This window comes from Melanotaenia boesemani, chromosome 10 (assembly GCF_017639745.1).
Source record: "Melanotaenia boesemani isolate fMelBoe1 chromosome 10, fMelBoe1.pri, whole genome shotgun sequence".
NCBI lineage: Eukaryota > Metazoa > Chordata > Actinopteri > Atheriniformes > Melanotaeniidae > Melanotaenia > Melanotaenia boesemani.
In genome coordinates this window covers 19,395,637-19,402,223 of record NC_055691.1, presented here as the reverse complement: position 1 = coordinate 19,402,223, position 6,587 = coordinate 19,395,637, and positions in this window count along the sequence as shown.

Genomic DNA, 6,587 nt, shown 5'->3' with positions numbered 1-6,587 from the left:
ACCGTACTGGAACCAACCATGTCAAACCAGACGGCTGTTTCATCCATGGCGATAATATTCTTGGGCTGGATTTTCTTGGCCTCTATCTGTTTAGTAGAGAAAACGAGGAAGTTGACAATCTTCTCGACGGGAGCGTCCTTCTGTGCAACAGTTGTTCTCCTCCTGAGGGAAAAGTTGTTCCGACGCAGGAATCGATTAAGCCAGCCGCTCGTTGCACCAAACACCACCCCGTCGTCTCTCTTGTCACTCACGGTAGCATACATCTCCTTCGCCTTAATGCGGATCATTTTGCGGGACACGCGGTGGTTCTGTCCACGAACATGATGTATCCACTGACACAAATTAGCATCAAGCTCCTCGCTCACTTTCTTCCTACCTCCACCAGATAAGCGAGCCCGTTTTCCATCGATTGCCGACTGAGATAGTAGTTCTCCTTTTTTTTGCTTCCATTCTCGTACACGTTTTGGGTCAACGTTAAACTGCCTGGCCGCTGCCAAACCAGAATTCTGCTCCGCATACTTCACAACGGCTAGCTTGAACTTTACGTCAAACTTTCTGTTCTTCTTCCCCCGTAAATTATTCCCGTCCATGAGTTGTGGCGTACCGGTATCATGTTCATTCAACTCACTGCTGTTGCTTGCCATGTTAAAACTTTTCCTCTGGGTTTGTTGTTGTTGAGTGAGTGAGTCTCTGGACTCCGCGTGTGTGCTGTTTCCGTAATTACCAGAATTACTGCACCTTTGCTTTTCCTAGTAGCTTATAAATTGGGCTTAATGAAATCAATATTATATTAATCTAAATTATCCAAATAACAGCCGGTCGGCGGCTATTTGGACATAGGCGGTTATTCGGAAGAGGCGGTTAATTCACAAAATGGGGTCAGACCCTGGGCGGCTATTAGGACATGGGCGGTTATTTGCCCAAGGGCGTTTATTTGGTAATATACGGTAGTCACAAAATATTGTAGCTGATGCCATGCAGAGTTTTTAGCCAAAGCTAGTTCTCAACTCTTGTTACTGGTTGGGCCTTTCTACACTATATTACAATACATTTAAATACACATATGTCTTACAAAACCTATATAAAACTAACCTAAACACACAATACAAAATCTATAATTCATTTACAAGTGGGTACAGTTTTGGTTTGTTTTAAGCCAAAATTTAAGCCTAGCAGTGAAGGTTTTAAACTCAGATATTGTCTTAAGTTCAGTTGGTAATGTATTCCACAGCTTTGCACTGGGATCCTCTCCCGGAGAGGGGTGTGGACATGCTCCACTCATGAACATTGAAATGTGCAGACATACAAACAGCCCGTTCTCCATAGAGCTCACTAGAGCCACATTTGGAATGGCTGAAATTAGGACCAAAGCTGAACTTGGGGTAATACACTTTGAAAACAATGTTGTTGGACCTTTGAAACCCATATAGAATTGCCACTGTAGACCTCTGAGGCTGTCCAGGGGGGCCTTCGTACCTTGTCCCCTGCAAGGGAACAGTCTCAGCTGAGTAGTTTTGAGTTGGGTAAGCAGGATTTGTTGCTGGCCGCCAAACATTTTGGGTAGAACTCTCAGGTTGTCCAGGGGGCCCATCGTATCTCATTCCATGGAAGAGGATGGTCTCAGCTGGGTACTGTTGAGTCGGGTTTGCAGGATTCATCGCTCTCAGCTCAGCTGTGAAGAGAAGCTTGAAGGAGTCTGTTGCAGAATGTCGATGTTTCTGAACACGTTGATTTCCATTTGAGGTTGATTTAGATCTGCTTTTTCCTCTGACCCATGGTGATGCAAAAGCAAAAACAACACAGTTACATTTGCAGACGGCAGTTTGTTCATTTTAAGCTACAAATGAAAAAATGGAAAAACCACAAATGTTTTGTTTTTATTTCCTAAGCATCAAGGAAAAATCGGATTGAATCATTATCAATTTTCTCATTTTGTAATAAAACAAAAAACAATAATGGACAGCGAACACTCAGATTTGATTTTGCTTGCAGATTTGATTGATGTATGCAAAGGCTTGTTTTATTTCTAATATGCATAAGTGTTTTTTAATAATGTAAAGCGCTTTGTGTTGCCTGTGGCATGAAAAGTGCTTTATAAATAAAGTTTTGATTTGATTTGTTTTTTGTTTGTTTCTTTTGTTTTGTTTTGTATTTTTTTTTTTTTTATTTTGTCATGACAGAGGAGCACCAAGTTTACCTCTACTTTACAAAAAACAAAACCTGATTTTACCATGTAAGGGGCATTTTGGCAAGGCAAGGCAAGTTTATTCGTACAGCAATTCAACGACAGGTGATTAAAAGTGCTTTACAGAGTAACAGAAGCATAATTTAACGTTAAAAACAAAAGAAAAAGGAAAAAGAAACAACTGATAAAAACAGCATTAAAACATAATCAAGTTTAAAAATGCTAGCTTTAAAGAAATAGATGCAGATTTGGACTTCTAAATAAAAACTATTGAAATGCAGCAGAGAACAGGTGGGTCTTTAACTTGGATTTAAATAAACTGAGTGTTTCAGCTGATATGAGGTGGAGGAGTTTGTTCCAGACACGTGGAGCATTGAAGCTGAATGCAGCTTCTCCATGTCTGGTTCTGACTCTGGGAACTGATAAGAAACTGGAACCAGATGATCTGAGGGTTCTGGCAGGTTCATACTGGGTCAAGAGGTCACTGATGTATTTTGGTCCTAAAACATTCAGAGCTTAATAGACCAGCAGCAGAACTTTAAAGTCTATCCTCTGGTGAACAGGCAGCCAGTGTAAAGACCTCAGAGCTAGAATGATGTGATCCAGTTTCTTGGTCTTTGTAGGGGTCGAGCATCAGCGTTCTGAATCAGCCTCAGGTGTGTAATTGATTTTTTTAGGTAGACCTGTAAACTGTTACAATAATCAAGCCGACTAAAGGTGAAAGCATGGACTAGTCTTTCCAAGTCTTGCTGATACATCAGATCTTTTACCCTTGATGTATTCTTAAGGTGATAGTAGGTTGATTTTGTGATTCCCCTAATGTGTTTTTCAAAGTTTAGGTCTGAGTCCATCTATTGCGGCTACCAAACGAAAACCTTAGCCGCGAAGAGTATGAGGTTGGGTCCTTGGGTTGTAAGATTGATGACGCGCTTAAAAGTTGCTGAGAGATATACGCTGAGATCCAGAATGCTTTCAGATGATTTATTTTCGTGCTGCACAGAGCTATTTCAGCGTATTCAAGATGAGTTATTAATTAATGAAAACCCAGAGAATCGAACAAACTCCAGATGATGATAGAACAGTGCTTGTAGTGTGGAAGATATGCAAAAAGGCGTGCGGTCAACAAAAATTACCGGCTACCCTAACCCCGACTCTTTCCATCCGTATCACCGGTGGGTGTGCACCTTTATACACTTCCGTGCCTATACATGCCCACTCCCACGTGATTCACCTCTGCAACACACACACACACATTATCTATTTCACCTCTGCGTGTATGTCTCCTACACTCCAGCCCCTGAATTATTGGATTACACATAATAATTCACATTTCAAATACAATAGGAGACACAGTAAATCATTTTTACATTTCAAATGCAAAATGTCCATGCAATATACACAGTATTCCTTCTTCTGGTCTTCTCTATGACCAATTGGTGTAAAATCCATTCCCAGGCTGGAAGAAACAAAGTCTCTGTAGAGGTCAGCAAAGTCCTTATGCTGCCTCCTCTGCCTCCAACAACAAACAGACCTTGGATATGGGCCTGTCCAAGCAACTGGTCTTAGTCTTTATCCGAATCTGCCGAACAAATCCCTTGCGATCTGGAAAAGTTTGCAGCACACGCCCAATCATCCAGGAATTACGAGGCGCTGTACTGTCCATGAGCAAAACTAGATCTCCTGCAACTAGATTTCTCTGAACCCCAGTCCATCTCTGTCGTTCCTGTAACAGAGGCAGGTATTCCTTTGTCCAGCGTTTCCAGAAAAGGTCAGATATATACTGAACTTGTCTCCATCTTCTCTGGGCGTACAGGTCTGTTGCTTGGAACTCTCCAGGTGGTAATAAAGGCTGGTTTTTAAGCAGTAACAGATGGTTTGGTGTGAGTGCTTCAAGGTCATTAGGATCCGTAGAGGCTTTGGTGATGGGCCGGCTGTTGATGATGGCTTCAACTTCACAGAGGACCGTGTAGAGTCCCTCCTCATCTAGGCGTTGAACTCTGAGGGTGGAATTCAGGACTTTCCTCACAGATCTGATCAGCCTCTCCCATGCGCCTCCATGATGTGATCCAGCAGGGGGGTTGAACCTCCACTTTATACCCTTTTGCAGTAACACATCATGCACCTTTGCCTGGTTCCACTGCTCAATAGCTGTTTTTAGCTCACGTTCTGCACCCACAAAATTAGTTCCATTATCGGAGCGAAGCTCGCGGACCTGTCCTCTTCTGGCAATAAAACGCCTCAGAGCATTTATGAAGGAGTCGGTATCCAGAGAAGGTGCCACCTCAATGTGAATAGCCCTCAATACAAGACAGGTAAATATGACACCATATCTTTTTACTGTACTCCTCCTGCTCCTCACCTCAAAGGGTCCAAAATAGTCTACTCCTACACAAGTGAATGGAGGTTCGTCAGGTCTGAGTCGATCTGTGGGTAAGTCTGCCATCTGCTGGTAAACCGGAGTGGCGTTAAGTCTTCTGCAGATGGTGCACTTGGACAAGATTTTCCTAACAGCAGTGCTTACGCCGGTCATCCAGTATTTCTCCCTGAGCTTGGACAACATGTGGTTGCGTCCACTGTGTCCTACATCTTGATGGATATTTCTCAGCAACAGAGTAGAAATATGAAGATCCTTTGACAGAATGACAGGATGCTTAGACTCCACTGGCAGTGCTGCTTTACTTAACCGACCTCCCACACGCAAGACTCCATCCTCCAACCTCGGACACAACTTGTACAGTTGGCTACCTCTTTTGACATTCTGTCCCCTTTCCAGGCACAAGAACTCCTCTGAAAACTTTCTCCTCTGACAAAACTGAATTATAGCAAGCTCGGCTTTGTCAATGTCCTCCACTATAAGACTTCTGAGGACAGCTGTACCTTTAAACATGCGCATTTCCTCCTCCATCATGCTCTGATGCTGCATGATTCCTTCACTTTGATTGGCTGTTAGATTTTTCTTCTTCCTACTACAGGACCACAACCATTCCTTGTATTTCAGCCACCATGCCACGGCCCTTTTAAGTCGTTTCCAGGAGGAGTAATGATGGATCAAGTGAGTAGTTGGATCCTCCCCAGTTTGTACAGCATTTACCACAGCACTTTTCTTCACCTCTGGATCGTCTTGAGACAGACGGCTTGCAGGTTCAGAATTCACAGGCCATTCTGTTTCAGGTTGGTGAAGAAATTGAGGTCCCATTAATCATAATCTGTCCTGCAGGAATGTTTCCACTTTGACCCCTCTGGATGCTGCGTCTGCTGGAATTAAAGTTGTATCCACGTACCTCCACTGAGTAGGATGAGATGATTTCAGTATCTCTGTAACTCGATTGGCAACAAACACCTTAAATCTGGAACTTTGATTTTTGATGTATTTCAGCACAGAAGCGCTATCAGTCCAAAAGACAGATTCCCGAAGAGTCATGTGTAGCTCTTTCTTCCACAGGACATCCATACGACTGGCCATTGTTGCAGCAATCAGTTCCATTCTTGGTATTGTCACTGTTTTCAGTGGGGCGACACGGGCTTTTCCCATTATGAAAGCACTATGAGTTTGGAGGTGCTCACTCTGTAACAGCAGGTAAGTGACTGTGCCATAGCCTTGCTCACAAGCGTCACAGAAATGGTGTAATTGCGCAGTCACAACATCTCCAAACTCCAGAGGTTTTAGACATCTGTCTAGGTTAAAGTTGTCCAGTAGGTGGAGCCCTTGCATCCACTTGAGCCAATCTTTGGAGACAGTCTCTGGTAAGTGGTCATCCCAACCAACTCCTCTTCTGCACAAATCTCTCAAGATCCTTTTTGCTGTCAGAACAAGGGGACTGAGCATACCCAGAGGGTCAAAGATAGAGCTGACGGTAGAGAGGATGCCTCTGCGGGTAAGTGGTCTGTTCTTCCATGCAATTTTGAATTTAAAGGTATCCGACTTGATACACCACTCCACACCCAGCACTCTTTCAATGTGAACCTTTTCCAACTCTCTCTCTAGGTCCAATTGCTTCACACTTCCAGCTCTGTGGGGCTCTGGGACAGACTTAAGCACTTCAGATCTGTTACTGTGCCACTTTGTCAAACAGAATCCTCCTTTTGCGCACAGAGACATGAGCTCATGACAGAGGGTCAGTGCTTCCTCCTCTGTTGCAACTGACACCAAACAGTCGTCCACGTAGAAACAGTGCTGCAGCTTATCCACTGTCTCCTCCTTGTATTCATGTCCAAAATCTTCGGCACATTTTCTGAGGGCAAAGTTGGCACAGCTCGGAGAGGATGTAGCTCCGAAAAGATGTACCTTCATCCTATATTCACAGGGTGTTTGGTTCAAATCTCCTTGTGGCCACCAGAGGAATCGCAACAGATCAGCATCTTCTGGGGGCACTCGTACTTGATGAAACATGGCCTCTATGTC